Raw genomic sequence first — 18548 nt, 5'->3', positions numbered from 1 at the left:
GTTGTTTCTACTTTGCATCTTCATTTTTTTGGTTTCTTCATAAAAAATAGTAAAGTTTCCTTTTACTTTTCTTTTTACTTTTTCTTTTAAATTAAAAACTCTAAATGTGCTTGACTGGTGGCGTTTTTGTTGTTGTTGTTGTTTTTACCAGTTTAAATGCCAAACCCCTTACTGAAACACTTTTGTCAGCTTTAACTAGTTTAACTATGTTTATGAAAAGACATTTAGATTTTTCACTTACCAAGAACAGTCAGTTTTGTTCCCTGGCCGAAATAAGCTTCATAATTGGCACAGTGTTTAAGCTTCTGAACAAAAAGAACTGAGCTCAGACTATAACGAGTCCAAGTACAGTAAGTTTGTTACCAAGCTGCTCATGTAAGAAAGTTTTTTATATTAGTTATTCCTCTGGCCCAAATCTTATTACAAACTTTACGTATAATTTTTCTTTCTTACCTAAAACAGTTAATTTTGTTCCTCCACCGAAGAAAGCTTCATAACCACCAGTGGCACAGTGAACTTAATCTGTGCTCAAAACATCACGATGCTTCTTTCACTTTGCTTCTTTAAGCATTTAAGCTACTATTAAGAAAAAAAAATCTGAAGCAACAGCTGCCCTTTAACATGTTTTAATTATTTCTGTGTTGAATTCATGTGAGAGAAAAGTTTTACTTACCAAGAACAGTCAGTTTTGTTCCCTGACCGAAATAAGCTTCTCTATCGACACAGCGCTCAGGCTTAATGTCAAAAAGCACTCTAAACATCTGAGCTCCTTACATTTCTTTTTGCAACTTCACCATTGAACATCTTCATGCATTTATTTGATTATTTCCATGCTTTACTTACCTAATACAGTCAGTTTGGTTCCTTTTCCAAAGTAAGCTTCGGTGTTTGTCACAGTGCAAAATACTCAGCATGAAACTCTTTCTCTACCACACTTCTCTTTGGGAATAATCTTTGCTCATACTTCTGCCAGCACTTTTACTAATCCTCTAAACAAACCAATATTCATCCAACACAGTAGAAAAAGTGAAATATTTACCTAAAACTGTCAGTTTGGTTCCTTGGCCAAAGTAAGCAGGATTGCCAGTGTTCACAGTGCAAAATACTCAGCATGAAACCCTTTTTGTTCCAGAATAACCTTTGACAAACGTCTTTGATAATACTTCTGACAACAGTAAGGCTCTAATCAAAATTGCATTTATCAAAACACAGAAATAAAGTGAAATATTTACCTAAAACTGTCAGTTTGGTTCCTTGGCCAAAGTAAGCTTCGTTAGCATTGTCACAATGCAAAAACACTCAGCATGAAACTCTTTTTATGCCTGAGGATTGTGTTTACTTATAATCCTGTCAATACTAAGCCTCTAATGAAAGGTACATTTTTGGAACAGAGTAGTGAAGTGAAATATTTACCTAATACAGTCAGTTTTGTTCCTTTTCCAAAGTAAGCTTCGCTGGTCTGTCACAGTGCAAAAACACTCAGCAAGAAACTCTTTTTACGCCTGAGGATTGTGTTTACTTATAATCCTGTCAATACTAAGCCTCTGATGAAAGGTATGTTTTTCAGAACACGTAAATAAAGTGAAATATTTACCTAGTACAGTCAGTTTTGTTCCTTTTCCAAAGTAAGCTTCGCTGCCCTGACACAATGCAAAAACACTCAGCAAGAAACTGTTTTTCCACCAGAATTATCTCTGAGGATTGTCTTTACTAATAATCCTGTCAGTACTAAGCTTCTGAATAAAGGTACATTCATCAGAACACAGAAATAAAATGAAATATTTACCTAAAACTGTCAGTTTGGTTCCTTGGCCAAAGTAAGCAGGTTGGTTGTTGGTCACAGTGCAAAATACTCAGCATGAAACTGTTTTTGTATCAGAATAATCTTTGACAATAGTCTTTACTAATACTCCTGTCAATGCTAAGGCTCTAAACAAAGTTACAGTTCACAAAACACACCAGTAAAGTAAAATATTTACCTAAAACTGTCAGTTTGGTTCCTTTGCCAAAGTAAGCAGGATCAGTGGTGGTCACAGTGCAAAATACTCAGCATGAAACTTTTTAGATCTGACTAATCTTTGAAAATCCTATTTACTAGAAGTTTTCTCTATACTAAGGCTCTAATTAAAGTGACATATAAGAAAACACAGTACTGAAGTGAAATATTTACCTAAAACTGTCAGTTTGGTTCCTTGGCCAAAGTAAGCAGGTTCAGTGTAGGTCACAGTGCAAAATACTCAGCATGAAACTCTTTTTGTATCTGAATCTTCTCTAAGGACAGTCTTCATGGATACCTCTGTTTAGTCATATTTATCAAAAACTGTAGTAAAATGAAATATTTACCTAAAACTGTCAGTTTGGTTCCTTTGCCAAAGTAAGCAGGGTAGTTGTTGGTCACAGTGCAAAATACTCAGCATGAAACTCTTTTTACACCAGAATAACCTTTAGTTAGTATTAATGAACATTTATGTTAACACTGAGGCTGTAGCCAATGTCATATTTATCAAAAAATGGAAGTAAATTTTTACCTAAAACTGTCAGCTTGGTTCCTTGGCCAAAGTAAGCAGGATCATTGTAGTTCACAGTGTTCTCTGTTCAGCTTAATATTTCTGCTGTTTTTAACAACAAATTTTTCCTTCACTCTCATGCTGACATTTACACCCTTTTAATTATAATCGACTGAACCGAAGCTTTGAGATATCCAACTTACCTAAAACAGTGAGTTTTGTTCCTTTTCCAAAGTAAGCTTCAGCTCCAGAGTCACGCTGATGTCGCCCTCTGCAAAAAACTTTCAAATCTTTCCAGAAACATCCAGTACATGTATTCTAATAATTCAGATGGTCTTTAAAGGCTTAAAACATCGAGGGTGAGCTTTATATTGTCCAAATTTGTTTAGTGTGGCAAGATGACAGCACAGACATCCTAATGCTGCTCCTATGAACAACAAGTTAGAAAAAAATGTTTTTCCATTAAAATTTCTACATATAAACAACTTTTCACTACCAAAGTGTTCCTCCATCCCAGACACCTTCAGATTAGTGATTTTTCCGCTCTAACGACGTTTTAAGTTGCATGTAGCAGTCTTCACAATGCATTTCAATGGGAGGAGGTTTTTGTACGACGGCTCTATGGGATTGTATCACCGTGGCCCCCTGTCCCCACGGTGAAAAAGCATCACACAAAAACCTTGCTTCTTTTTCGTTCTCTCCTCTCTCCTTCCCCCACCCCGCTTCTCCCTATCTCAGCCTCCATCTCTGTCTGCCTGTGAGCGCAGCTGTGCAGGTCGGGCTGACTGACGGCTGAACGCGCTCCAACCTGACTGCTGCTATTTCTGTGACAGCTAAGAAAAGAAGCAGGAAGGGAGGGCAGAAAAAACACAAAGAGACTTTTTTATTTGTGTTTGTAGTTGCTCAGAGGAGGTGACATCTCTGGTGGTCACAGCGCTTTATCCAATCAGTTATCAGTAAGCAAAATTCACTGAGAGATACAACAAGACATTCTTTACATTTCTCAGCCCTCAATTTCCAAATGTTTAACTTTCAAATGAATACAGAGCACAATTGCTCTTTATAATACAAACCAAGGTCAAAACTCTACATTTAGTATTTTCTCAGTGGTTCGGATGACCTGGTGTATTGTTATTGGAAGGTTTTCATTTTCTGTGTGATCCACAGATAGTTCTCAGACTCTTTAAAGCCTAAACCATAAAATAATTAACAGAAAATTCTCTACTTTTCAAATGGAGCATTTGACCACTTGACAAATTTGTTTGAATTTGTTAAAATTTGAATTTCCACATATGACTTTTAATTTGTATTTGCTGCATCTTGTTTTTTGTTGTTGTTTTTTAATGCTTAAAATGTATTGTGGAATTTATTTAGGTTTTTTGGGGAGTAAAATATTCACACTAAAGTCTCAGAAACTCAATTCTCAAAAACTGAACGTATCAAATATAAATCACTAAACTTTAAGGGCTTAAAGAAGCATTATAGCTTTTTAATGTCTCCTTAAAGAATAAGTAAATGGCTTCTTTAAAAAGTATTATTGATTTTTTTTTTTAGCTCATTCTTCTGGTGGATATGGCTGCAATTTTAAGCATATCCCCAGTCTCATTTTTTGAATTTCTTTTTCAGGATCTAAAAATCAACACTAGTTGTAAAGCACTACAGAGAGGACAGTGTTCTCCTTTTGCTGCTGAACATTAAAGATAATGGACCAAATATTTCCTTCTTAGCTAAAAGAAATCAATTATGTGCGTGAGGAAAACTCCATATGAATGCTACTGGTGCTCTGTGTACGCTGGGTGTGTAGGTAGTCTACATTAGTCAACAACAATACCATAACAACAGCTTGTACTTCTGTCCCCAAGTGGCAACAAAAATCTGTCATATACAAGGATCCCTTGGATCTTTTGGATCCTGTTGGTTGTGGGTTGGAAAGTCCTTGGAGCTCTTTATTATTGATCAAGTCATTCCTGTGCAGTTTTTATGGTGTGATGCATTATTCTGATGGGAGAGACCACTGCTGTCCCGGAGTGTCAGGTGGCTGTCTCAAACAACGTGTAGCTACATGCCAACTAAACAAAACAACCAAAACAAATCCCAAGAGACAAAGTTTCTCTCCACTGTAAAAAGAGAAGGCCAGGTTTTTTTCACCTCGCCTATCAGTCATTATAATGTTTATAAAGAAGTATATATATTTCTATAACTCATTAATGTGTGTGAATCCTTTTTCTTTTCTAATTTCTATTTCTTCGTTGCTTTGCCATTATGAATTCCTACATAATAAAATCATCTGTGCTACAGGACTAATATGATACACAAGACTTACTCTTCATGATATTCTACCATTCAGCTTGATAGTACCTGTGTCATTTAAATGTAATCCTCTAAGTGTAATGCATGATTAACCCTGTAGAGGTCAGTGTAAAGTTGATATAGTTTTATCATGCCAGGCTGTACACAGAGCCAAAATATTTAATAAGGTGCTGGTTTGAGCACAGAGTGACTCAGATGATGCTGAAAAGGGTAATATTGTATAAGCCTCACACTGCTAATGCACCTGTTCTCTTATCTGAAAAGATCAGCTTTATGAGGTTTGCAGAAACAAAGTGTGGAGAGGTAGTTTTTGTACCCTTTGAGAAGTATCTGAATTCATGAATGTTTTTCTTTTCAAGATATATTTCAAAGTTTGAAGTGTTTTAACAGTTGAAGACAAAGTTGTATATCTTTTTCGCCTCTAAAACAAAATTCTGGGTCAGAGTTTGACACTTTAATCCACTCTCAGATCTTCCTTCTTTTCTCTTCGGGTTGTTGTTTAGCTGCAGAGGCTTTCTGAGCCATTGTGCTCTTCTAGAGACACAGTAATAAACAGCTGAGTCTCCAGCCGCAACTGAGTGTATCTGCAGAGAGGACCTTAGGAGGGAAGGCCGGGACATACTGTACTTGGATTTGTTGAAAGGAGCTTCAGTGTCCCACACTTTTTCACCAAGAGAATAGGTTATTAGCTCTATTTTCCCACTCTTGCTTTGTCTGTACCAAAACATGTAGGAATTATCCTCATCTTGACTACAGGACAAAGTTGCAGACTGATCTCCAATGTGACTGTTTAGAAATGGATCCTGTTTGATTCTTACACTGAAGGAGAAATCTGGAAAACAAGATGAAAGGCAACAAGTGAGCATGCAAATTCTTCAGCACAGAAAAATATTTATCTCTAAATTTAAAGTACTTACTGGAGAAGATTAGTACTGCAACCAAAAAAGCGTACATCATGATCATTATTATACACTTAGGGGGAAAATGTAAGAACCATTACAGTTAGAACCATTTAGTCTGCTGTTGGGCTGAAGAGCTGCATGTGTCATTCACTGTCTTCTGCAATCAAAGCTTCTAAAATGAGTTCAGATCATCCTCCTCTTATTTTACCACAAAGCCTTCACTCACTTTCACATTTCATAGGTTCTTACAGCTTTCTCTGCAGTTCAGCAGTCTCCTAGTGGACACTGAATAGCAACTGCAGAGCAGGGTTCTTATATGGTAGGGCTTATGGTTGATAATGCTCCAACACAATTAGAATTTTATTACATAAAAAAGCATGATCGATTCAGAAATTTAATCAGTGCTTCTCAAATTTTTGATGTACATTTCAAATTTTACTTTTCCAACTTTAAAGAAGAAACTGGACACAGTCTTTGGAGATTTGTGTAGTAATTTATGCAGCATGTGGCATTTTCACTCAGGTCCATAAGATCCAGTTATGAAGACAAAGCTGAAGTCACAGAGATCCACAATCAAGAAGCAACCAAAGACCTGACAGAGCATCTCAGGGGAGGAAAAGCAGCATTTGGAGATGTCCATGAAAAAGATTTTCAACAAATGTTTTAAAAATAGTTAAAATGTTACAGTTGTGTTATTATGTAGCAGAACTGTAATTCCTAAACAGTTATTGCAATGCTTTTAATGATCAATGATTAAATGTGAAAGTCTTCGAAAGGCAATTATTAAAAAATATATATATTTTCTAGAAAAGTATGAACTATATTGAATGTGCTTACTGTTTCTACACTGTGTTATATGACAGCAAGTGAGCATAAAAAAGTGTGAGACAAATACATTTTTAATTCTTTTGACAAAAAAACTCAGGCTGTGCTTTCTGTCCAAAGTTTACTCCAGGTTTACTTTGAGCTAAACTTCGAAAGCAGCATTTAGTGACTATACCGATTCTATTTTTAAATTCACGTTAGTATCACACTTTCCTGCTATTCAGCGAAAATCATAGTTACAGAAGTATAGAATAATATAATATTGTACTAGTATTTAACGAAAAGCTTGACTTCAGCACGGATAGGCTTGATATCAGTAAAGTAAATTATGTACATATATATAACATGTATCAGTAATTACCTGGAAACAAACATGTTGGACAAAAACATAAGTAAAGCTGAAACTCGTAACAGATGAATCAGTGTACCTGGAATACCTGCCAACAAGTGATGAGAAAACTTTATAACTTAATACTGCCAATAGCTGTAAATTGTGATGGACCATGAGCTGCAATGTCACTGAGGTTTGTGTATTTCCTTTGTAGTCAAATTTTTTATATTCATATTTAATTTTTTAAATTTTACAATTGGGTTGATTTTTGTTTTTTTTCTTGGGTTTATTTCTTTTTTTCGAGCAATTTATTTATTTGTCTAATTGACTGAAACTTTTTTTCTAATAACAGGGATCTCAGGAGTAGACACTTCGTTGAGCTGGTGGACTCACAGTCAGTTAAATCACATCTAAAGTCTAAATAAATAAATAAAAGGCTGGTTGTGATATTTGACTAAACTGTCAAAAAAATTAAATACATTTCTTGTAGATGTTTTTCAAAATGTATTTTTTTGTAGATAGCTTTGTAAGTTGAGAATATTGTTTTAGTTATTTCTATTTTCCCGTTTTTCATTAGCTAGAATTTTATTTTCATACATATTTTTAGTTAATTTAGTTCATCTTTATTCATTCTAACTGATGGTGCTGACGGGTTAAAGAGAGCTGGTGAAATGGGGTTGAGTGTTAAAAGGAGCTGTTAAAAAAAACCCCAGCCAGAAGAAAACAGAGCAACGTAAGACAACACATGTATACAAACACATCAAATTATTTGTTTGTCTGTTTTGTTGACACCAACATTTTGACCCAGCGCTTGCCTCTCTGATGGACACACCCAGCGGTCACCTGTACGCGGCTGCAGGAGGCGTGGCTGCATGAATGTCCTGTAGCTGCAGGGTTTGACCTAATTAGAGCCCACGTTTTTTTCATTTCTTTTAAATTAAGTCTTTTAAATTAAGTTCTGCAGTGGTTTATGCCTCCCAGTTGCCTAATTTCTAACCCCTTACCTAGTAGAATATATCCAGTATCATAAACAGGCCTAATATTCTGTACTGCATTTCTAAAGCCCAGAGTTTAGTAATTTCTCCTTAGAGGGGTTGCGTGGAGGATCCTCCCCAGTCCCCTTTCCTGCAGCTTTTCTCACACACCAACATCCACCTGCGGACTGGGAGTTTTCTAAAAGCCTCGTTATTTCCGGAAAGCTGATGCTGTTTTATTTTCTTACAAAGGTAAGCCCCCATTTACTTTGGTAACATGTAGTAGTCGTTGTTCATCAAGTGTTTAATGCTAAGGTAACATTTAGCCCTGCTAATTTTAGCTTGCTAATGCTTTTGGTTTTTGTGTACAGCAAAGTAGTTAAATGTCATTCTAAAGAAAGTCGGGAAAAGCCGAAGAATCTGAAGTTCTTCAGTGGCACAAAAACTTTGAATCAAGCTTTGTATTTCCTTCTTCCTGTCATCTTACATTCCTCTCTCCTACTTGAGATTTCCTCTTCACATACAATTGTACTGACAATACTATATTTATATAACATTTTAAAAATGTAAATATATATTGATCAATATTTCATGTTAATTTCAGTTATTTCTAAAAAAGATTCACTTATTTCAGAAATAACCTTTGACCCCAACGACCTCATTACTTAGAGCCATGCAGCACTCACTAATCAACAACCTATGTCAGCTGAATTTTTAACGTACTGCAGGTACAAATTGATTTTGGATGGGCTTCATTTTTGTTGCTTATTAAGACCTTTATTGCCCTACTTTAGAGTGTGCATCTTACAAAGATCACACCTGAGTGATGCACAAAAATGTTCTGTTCTGTGAACTGAGCAGTTTGTGACCGTAGCTTGGGAGGAGTTGGTCTAACAATAACCAGAAGAACCTAAATAAAACAAACACAGAATTAGTTCAACGAAGAACATGCATGTTTTGGAACAGCCAAGTCATATAGTGCTGAATGTGCCTTGAAATGCTCTGGGATGACCTGAAGAGGGCTGTTGAATCAAGAAAACCCCAAATTGTTGATTAGTGAAGTAAATTTGTTTGCAGTCGTATTAAAAACCTATTCCTCACCACCATGTAAATCTAATAAGCAGTTAGAGGAATGCACTGGACCTTTTTGCTGTTATAAGAGGCTGCACTAAATTCAGTGGTTCTTTTTCTTTTTTTTTTCTTTTTTCCCCCTTCTGGCCTGCATGTTTGAATGAGGAAGAAAGTACAGTGTCAGTCATCAATGCAGAAAGTATTGCAGTTATCCAGGACTGCAAATCTATAATGTGGCACAGATTGTTGTTCTTTCATTCTGGTGTTCACTCTTTCCATCATCTCTGGGTTTAAACAGCAAAAGATACATAAGCTATGCTGCGGTGTGTTTGTAATTATCAGATAAAATTATTAGTCAAAGTTAACTTTTTCTCTTTATTTCGTTACATACAGTAACAAACATTAGAACTAAGATATGGAAAAATTCTGTCCCCTTGGTTTGTTCTGCTACTCTAAGAATATGACTTCATGTGCACATCTATAACACCCCACTTGCAGAAAAATGCTGAGGGTTTTTAGTGAGGGAGCAGCATTAAACCACATCACTGTGTGCTGGCAGCGCAGAAATAAACAGCCGAGTGCGACACGTCAGTGTTTTTTATCGTCAGAGTTCCTTCTACTGCGCTGTTCCTCGTGAGGGTAAATTGTTTTTCAAATTGACCCTCAAAACTTTGGGACTGTTGATAATATCCAGAGCCAATGAGAGTCATGGATGCATTCTCCTTTCTTTGCTGATACCAGAGCATTAATATACGGGTACTATCATCGTGCTTGCAGTTTATCTGGATCTCTTGATTCTTATCCACTATCTGTGGAGGAGACTGCTGAAATATAACTGCGCTCGCCTGACCTGCAAAGAGAACAATAAACAGTTTACAACGAGTCAGTAATGTATTCAAATTTGTACATTTTGTATTTAATTTAGTTGAAATTTAAGATCTTACATGAAAGCCAGATGAGGAGGAGAACGGTTGAAGACATAGTTAAGCACTGATGGGAGAATGGTTGGTTGCTCATTTTAAAAGAGGCTCAGGGTAAAGGGGGAGGAGAATGTTTGTTGTGCCTAGTTCATCACTCCTGTTATATGGGCCACGTGCCATGTGCTGTGCTTCCATCTATTGGTTTAACAGAAATCCAGGCATCTTCTAAAATAACATGCAATAAGTTCCTTTATACATTTTTCAGAGATAGGCATAAGTTACATTTTTGAGGAGTTGTTGGTGGTGAATGCCACACTGTGCTCTTCTGCACTGTGTGGTGGTGTCTGCCTCATGAACAAAGTGTGTGTGTCTGTAAGTAAGTAAGTCATTAAGTCATTAATTCATTAATTCATTAATAATTAATTTCCAGATTGGAAAAAAATATTTCCAAACATCCAGCAGTGCAAAGGAGAGGTGAAGAAGAGTGTGTAGTCAGGGTGGAGACCAGCGTCAGGAGCGATTTGTGACAGAATGAGAGCAGAAACATTTAATGGGTGGGATGGACTGCCCTCTCTAAGTTATGTTACATAAGTTATGATTCGGTGCACTTTGTATTAGTCTAAATTAAAGTGCTTTCTGTTCATTTTTATAAAAACCATATTTAATAGAAGCAATCTATGGAGTAATCAAGTCCTCTTGTTTCTCGCTGCAACTCTAAGGAAAACCAGCAAAAGCTATGTGTACATGTACAGCAGCTCATTTGCAGAAAATGCTGAGGGTTTTTAGTGAGGGAGCAGCATTAAACCACATCACTGTGTGCTGGCAGCGCAGAAATAAACAGCCGAGTGTGACACGTCTGTTTTTTTTATTGTCAGAGTTCCTTCTACTGTGCTGCTCCTCGTGAGGGTAAATTGTTCTTTAAATTGACCCTCATAATTTTGGGACTGTTGATAATATCCAAAGCCAATGAGGGTCATGGACGTATTCTCCTTTCTTTGCTGATACCAGAACATTATTACAAGGGAGCTATCATCATGCTTGCAGTTTATCTGGACCTCTTGATTCTTATCCACTATCTGTGGAGGAGACTGCTGAAATATAACTGCGCTCGCCTGACCTGCAAAGAGAACAAAAAACAGTTTACAATGAGTCAGTAATGTATTTGCATTTAAGTGATTATTTTGGGAGTTCAAATTGAAATTTAAGATCTTACACGAAAACCAGATGATGACAAGAAGACTAGGTGAAGACATTTTCAAACACTGATGGGAGAAGGTGATTGCTCATTTTAAAAAAGAGGCTCAGGGTAAAGGGGGAGGAGAATGTTTGTTGTGCTTAGTTCATCACTCCTGTTATACGGGCCTCATGTCATGTGCTGTGCTTCCATCTATTGGTGTAACAGAAATCCAGGCATCTTCTAAAATAGCATGCAATAAGTTCCTTTATACATTTTTCAGAGATAGGCATAAGTTACATTTTTGAGGAGTTGTTGGTGGTGAATGCCACACTGTGCTCTTCTGCACTGTGTGGTGGTGTCTGCCTCATGAAGTAAGAGTGTGTGTGTGTGTGTGTGTGTGTGTGTGTGTGTGTGTGTGTGTGTGTGTTCCCTTATCCATTTTTCAGAGATAGGCACAAGTTACATTTTTGAGGGGTTGTTAGTGATGAATGCCACACACTGCTCTTCTGTGGTGGTATCTGCCCAAAGAACAAGTTGCCTGAGTATGGAAGTTCAGTATGAAAGTTGTTTGTGTCTGTATTGCTATGATTTCCAGTTTGGAAAAGTTATTTCCAACCATCCAGCAGTGCACAGGAGAGGTAAGAAAGAGAGTGTAGTCAGCGTGGAGTGGCTGGAGATAAGTGTCAGGGTGATTTGTGACCGAGTGAGAGCAGAAATATTTGATGGATGGGATAGACTGCCCTCTCTAAGTTTTGCTGCCTAAGTTATGCTGCAGTGCACTTTGTATTAGTCTAAATTGAAGTGCTTTCTGTTCATTTTTATAAAAAAAAAAAAAAAAGCTTGGAAGCAAGCTATGGAAGAATCAAGTCCATCTGTTTCCCGCTGCAACTCTATGGGGAGTGCATAATTATTAGGCAACTTAACAAAAAACAAATATATACCCATTTCAATTATTTATTTTTACCAGTGAAACCAATATAACATCTCCACATTCACAAATATACATTTCTGACATTCAAAAACAAAACAAAAACAAATCAGCGACCAATATAGCCACCTTTCTTTGCAAGGACACTCAAAAACCTGCCATCCATGGATTCTGTCAGTGTTTTGATCTGTTCACCATCAACATTGCGTGCAGCAGCAACCACAGCCTCCCAGACACTGTTCAGAGAGGTGTACTGTTTTCCCTCCTTGTAAATCTCACGTTTGATGATGGACCACAGGTTCTCAATGGGGTTCAGATCAGGTGAACAAGGAGGCCATGTCATTAGTTTTTCTTCTTTTATACCCTTTCTTGCCAGCCACGCTGTGGAGGACTTGGACGCGTGTGATGGAGCATTGTCCTGCATGAAAATCATGTTTTTCTTGAAGGATGCAGACTTCTTCCTGTACCACTGCTTGAAGAAGGTGTCTTCCAGAAACTGGCAGTAGGACTGGGAGTTGAGCTTGACTCCATCCTCAACCCGAAAAGGCCCCACAAGCTCATCTTTGATGATACCAGCCCAAACCAGTACTCCACCTCCACCTTGCTGGCGTCTGAGTGGGACTGGAGCTCTCTGCCCTTTACCAATCCAGCCACGGGCCCATCCATCTGGCCCATCAAGACTCACTCTCATTACATCAGTCCATAAAACCTTAGAAAAACCAGTCTTGAGATATTTCTTGGCCCAGTCTTGACGTTTCAGTGGTGGTCGTCTTTCAGCCTTTCTTACCTTGGCCATGTCTCTGAGTATTGCACACCTTGTGCTTTTGGGCACTCCAGTGATGTTGCAGCTCTGAAATATGGCCAAACTGGTGGCAAGTGGCATCTTGGCAGCTGCACGCTTGACTTTTCTCATTTCATGGGCAGTTATTTTGCGCTTTGGTTTTTCCACACGCTTCATGCGACCCTGTTGACTATTTTGAATGAAACGCTTGATTGTTCGATGATCACGCTTCAGAAGCTTTGCAATTTTGAGACTGCTGCATCCCTCTGCAAGATATCTCACTATTTTTGACTTTTCTGAGCCTGTCAAGTCCTTCTTTTGACCCATTTTGCCAAAGGAAAGGACGTTGCCTAATAATTATGGACACCTGATATAGGGTGTTGATGTCATTAGACCACACCCCTTCTCATTACAGCGATGCACATCACCTAATATGCTTAATTGGTAGTAGGCTTTCGAGCCTATACAACTTGGAGTAAGACAACATGCATGAAGAGGATGATGTGGACAAAATACTCATTTGCCTAATAATTCTGCACTCCCTGTAAGGAAAACCAGCAAAAAGCTATGTGTACATGTACAACACCTCACTTGCAGAAAAATGCTGAGGGTTTTTAGTGAGGGAGCAGCATTAAACCACATCACTGTGTGCTGGCAGCGCAGAAATAAACAGCCGAGTGTGACACGTCTGTTTTTTTTATTGTCAGCGTTCCTTCTACTGTGCTGCTCCTCGTGAGGGTAAATTGTTTTTCAAATTCACCCTCATAACTTTGGGACTGTTGATAATATCCAGAGCCAATGAGGGTCATGGATGTATTCTCCTTTAATTGCTGATACCAGAACATTATTAGAAGGGAGCTATCGTTATGCTTGCAGTTTATCTGGATCTCAAGATTTTTATCCACCATCTGTGGAGGAGACTGCTGAAATATAACTGCGCTTGCCTGACCTGCAAAGGGAACAAAAAACAGTTTACAACGAGTCAGTAATGTATTCAAATTTGTACATTTTGTATTTAATTTAGTTGAAATTTAAGATCTTACATGAAAACCAGATGAGGAGGAGAACAGTTGAAGACATAGTTAAGCACTGATGGGAGAATGGTTGGTTGCTCATAAAAAGGCTCAGTGTAAAGAGGGAGGAGGGTTCGTTTAGTGAGTATCTGCTGCTTATCTCACCACTAAACTCCCATTGTAAAGGGCTTATGCCATGTACTGTGCTTCCATCTATTGGCAGGATTTATTTAAAACACCTTGCATCATCACAAGCGGCTTAGTCTGAGGAAAATATCCATGTGTAAGAACATTATTTTGGGGAAAAAATGCAGATAGTGTTTTAATATTTTAGAAAACATTTTCTTACCTTTTTATTTACTTAACAAACTTGATGGTAAAAATTGCTGTTATTATCTTCTCCACAGTGTGGTTTCCCCCCACCCCCTCAAGTCGATTACTTATGCTTGAGTCAGATGTTTTTGTCATGCTTCTGAGGTCTGCCACAGTACCGTGTAGCCTTGCAGCGCAGAGATAAACAGCCTCATCTTTTTCCTGAATACTGGTTATTGTCAGAGACCACTGCTTGTCATTTTTCTCTGCCTGAAAACCAGATTTGAATCCCTCTTCGAACTGTGAAGTTCCAGCTACAGTAGCCACAATTAGCTGGAAACTTTTTCCTCTAGGCTGTTTATACCAGTACAGATATTGATAGTCTGTGTCATTCTGGTAGCAGTGCATCTTTGCCAAGCCATTGGAAGGGTTAGAGATGTAATGGGGCCACTGAGTGATCAGAACGGATTCAGAAACACCTGAAACACAGTAAGCAGAAATATATCTTTTATCATCTATATGGTAATAATATTTACATTCATTGAATGGACTTAATACAGGTAAAAAGAAAAGGCAAGGAAAGTGTGAACATTTAGAGTATGTTTTTGTCTTTGTGTTGATAAACTTTACCTGCTGCTGAGATAATCAAGAAAGTCAGGGTGGTGATGCAAGGAGTCATTTTGTCTTTAGAACAGGAAATTGAATGGGTGGAAATTCAGCAGAGCCAACACTGTAGTTAGATATCTGTGGAGGAAATGACATCAGAATCTGAGCAAAGACAGAAAGATTGTGTGAAGGCAGACTTTAGAACTGTCACGCCTCCTTTATCAATCATGCAGGTGTGGTTTTGATGCTGTGAGCCACCAGCTTTTTGTAAAGCAGGCAGAGGAGTTGAAACACTGTGTCGACTCGCAGCACAGAAGTATTGTGCTGTGTCTGCTGGATTAACATTGGAGATTTCAAGCTGAGCTTTGGCCGTTGCATGGCCTGTTATGTTAAATTTGCTTTTAAAGGTCTTTTCAAGAGTTGGGGCACCATATTCAAGCCGCCCAATCAGGGCCATTGTTCGCTGGCCTCCTGCTGCTGACTTATGCTGGTACCAGTACATGTAGGTATAGCCACTCTCTCCATGGTAGCATTCGATCTGGGCTTGTTGTTGTTCTGGTTTTATCAGAAGATTTAAAGGTGTTTGCTGAATCACAAGTGATGACAGCGCACAGTCTAGAGGACAAAAAACAAACTGAAGGATCACAGGAAGGATTAATATTGTTATGAGAAAGTACACATATCTTTTTTTTTCTACCTACCTGTGAGCAAAGACAAAACCAAAATTCCAAACATTTCAAAACTTTACTGGTGAAAATCCTTAAATAGCAATGATCTATGTAACTGACTTGGAGATAGATATACAGAGGTGTCAATGAAGACACTCTGACATTACATGTTTCTTTATTGTACACATGTGTTAAGAAGAGGGAGGAGCTATCTTAGCATTTTCATGTGTTGTCACTGCTCTCTGCTGTTCAGTCGTTTTATTTAGACAAAGTCTTGTGTGACACACGGACAGCAGCGAGAGGAAAAGGGAAGGTTTACAACATGGTTTGGAGTGAGTAGCACTAACGCAAAGACAGGAGGCTGAGCTGGAGGTGACAGAGTTGAAAATGTTAAGGTTTTCATTGGGAGTGACCAGAATGGACAAAATCAGATACGAGTACATCAGAGGGATAGCTCAGGTTGAGTGATTGGGGGATTTTTAATGTTGATGTTTAATATTGGAGATATCACGCAGCAAGAAGATCACAGAGAATATTTATGGATGTAGTGAAGGGGGCAGAGGGTTGTGTGACAGAAGAGAATGCTAGAGAAGACTACATTTTATCAAGGCTAACTGAAAAGGTTGCCTGAATAGTCAGAGGGGGTTCCACTGAAGAGCTAGAAGCTCTTTCTGTTTGATAGGAATAGGACATTACTCTAGAATTATAATTGTGATTGCAAATAAAATCATCCTCATTCTGTTTCGTTTTTATTGGCTGTCTGACTCTTAGCCTGATCTCTGGTTTTAAAAAGCAATAAATGTAAAAGTTAGGCTTATTCTTCAAATTGACCCTCATATTTTGGGGACTGTTCACATCCATAGCAGTTATAAACACATTCTCCTTTCTTTGCTGATACCAGAGCATCATTACAAGGGATGCATCATTATGCTTGCAGTTTATTTGGAGATGAAACTTTTTTTCATTCACTATCTTGGGGATATTTGTGAAACATAACAGTGCTCATCTGACCTGCAGAAAGAACCTGGAGTCTCTTTTCCTTTAAAAGAGGAAATTAAATGGGTAGAAATATAAACAGAGCCAACAATGCAGGAAATGACATCCTAATCTGAGCAGTGATAAAAGGACCAAAGTGAGAGAAACTGTGTGAAGGCAGACTTTAGAACTGTCACGCCTCCTTTATCAATCATGCAGGTGTGGCTTTGATGCTGTGAGCCACCAGCTTTTTGTAAAGCAGGCAGAGGAGTTGAAACACTGTGTCGACTCGCAGCACAGAAGTATTGTGCTGTGTCTGCTGGATTAACATTGGAGATTTCAAGCTGAGCTTTGGCCGTTGCATGGCCTGTTATGTTAAATTTGCTCTCAAAGGTCTTTTCAAGAGTTGGGGCACCATATTGAAGCCGTCCAATCAGGTCCATTGTTCGCTGGCCTCCTGCTGCTGACTTGTGCTGGTACCAGTACATGTAGGGATAGTCACTCTCTCCATGGTAGCATTCGATCTGGGCTTGTCGTTGTTCTGGTTTTATCAGAAGATTTAAAGGTGTTTGCTGAATCACAAGTGATGACAGCGCACAGTCTAGAGGACAAAAAACCAAACCAAACTGAAGGTTCACAGGAAGGATAAATATTGTTATGAGAAAGTGCACATATCTTTTTTTTCTACCTACCTGTGAGCAAAGACAAAACCAAAATTCCAAACATTTTAAAACTTTACTGGAGAAAATCCTTAAATAGCAATGATCTATGTAACTGACTTGGAGATAGATATACAGAGGTGTCAATGAAGACACTCTGACATTACATGTTTCTTTATTGTACACGTGTGTTAAGAAGAGGGAGGAGCTATCTTAGCATTTTCATGTGTTCTCACTGCTCTCTGCTGTTCAGTCATTTTATTTAGACATAAAGTGTTTTGTGACACACGGACAGCAGCCAGAGTATTCCTATCTGTCCTATTCCTATCTGTTTGATAGGAATGGGACATTACTCTAAAATTATAATTGGATTGCAAATAAAATCATCCTCATTCTATTTCATTCTTATTGGATTTCTGACTCTTAGCCTGATCTCTGGTTTTAAAAAGCAACAAATGTAAAAGTTAGGCTTATTCTTCAAACTGACCCTCATGATTTGGGGACTGTTCACATCCATAGCAGTTATAAACACATTCTCCTGTCTTTGCTGATACCAGAGCATCATTACAAGGGAGGCACCATTATGCTTGCAGTTGTACTATCTTGGGGAGATTTGTGAAACACCACAGTGCTCACCTGATCTGCAGAAAGAAACAGGAGTCTCTTTTCCTTTAGAATAGGAAATTAAATGGGTAGAAATAGACAGAGCCAGCAATACAGGAAATGACAACAGAATGTGATCAGCGATAAAGGGACCAAAGTGAGAGAAACTGTGTGAAAGTAGACTCTGGAACTGTCACTTCTCCATGCAGGTGTGGTTTTGATGCTGTGTGCCACCAGCTTTTTGTAAAGCAGGCAGAGGAGTTGAAACACCGTGCTGACTCGCAGCACAGAAGTATTGTGCTGTGTCTGCTGGATTAACATTGGAGATTTCAAGCTGAGCTTTGCCCTTTGAATGGCCTGTTATGTTAAATTTGCTCTTAAAGGTCTTTTCAAGAGTTGGGTTTTCATAATGAAGCTGTCCAATCAGGTCCATTGTCTGCTGACCTCCTGCTGCTGACTTGTGCTGGTACCAGAACATGTAGGGATAGCTGTTGTCTCCATGGTAGCAATCGAGCTTGGCTTCTTGCTGTTGTGGTTTTATCAGAAGATTTAAAGGTGATTGCTGAATCACAAGTGCTGACAGCACAGTGTCTAGGACAAAAAGAAAAACTGGTTTGATATTGTCATGAGAAAGTACACACATCTGTTTATTTTCTACCTACCTGCAAACAAAGACAAAGACAATACAACAAACATTTTAAAATCCTTATAGCGATGCTTAATCTTCACTGTCGCTGCAGCGTTCCATATAACTATGATTTAGATATAGATATACAAAGCTATCAATGAAAGCACCCTGACACTACATCTTCCTTTATTGTACATTAGTGATGAGGAGGGAGGAGCTTTCTTTTTACTATGTTCATGTGTCACCACTGCTCTCTGCTGTTCAGTCTTTTGTTTAGACATAAAACATTTTAAAGAGACTGAAGGAAAAACGTTATTTGAACTTTATGGGTGAAAATGGAGAGCAGCATTTATAACTG

The 18548-nt window shown here is 38.2% G+C and overlaps 2 protein-coding genes across 5 annotated transcripts in view; one reads left to right on the top strand and one right to left on the bottom strand.

Annotated features, from left to right (window-relative positions):
- LOC101485314 (M1-specific T cell receptor beta chain) overlaps positions 1-18548 on the bottom strand; it is a 42566-nt gene that overhangs the window by 3800 nt on the left and 20218 nt on the right. The window lies entirely within an intron of this gene.
- The window catches only part of ccdc177 (coiled-coil domain containing 177), a 173403-nt gene continuing 162667 nt past the window's right edge, over positions 7813-18548 (top strand). For all 4 annotated transcript variants that reach the window (XM_076877653.1, XM_076877655.1, XM_076877657.1 and 1 more), the window contains exon 1: positions 7813-8101. The gene's annotated coding sequence lies outside the window, so the exon portion shown is untranslated. The remainder of the gene's footprint in view (positions 8102-18548) is intronic.

This window comes from Maylandia zebra, linkage group LG19 (assembly GCF_041146795.1).
Source record: "Maylandia zebra isolate NMK-2024a linkage group LG19, Mzebra_GT3a, whole genome shotgun sequence".
Lineage (NCBI taxonomy): Eukaryota > Metazoa > Chordata > Actinopteri > Cichliformes > Cichlidae > Maylandia > Maylandia zebra.
The sequence above is the reverse complement of the archived record's forward strand: the minus strand, read 5'-3'. Positions and strand labels throughout refer to the sequence as shown.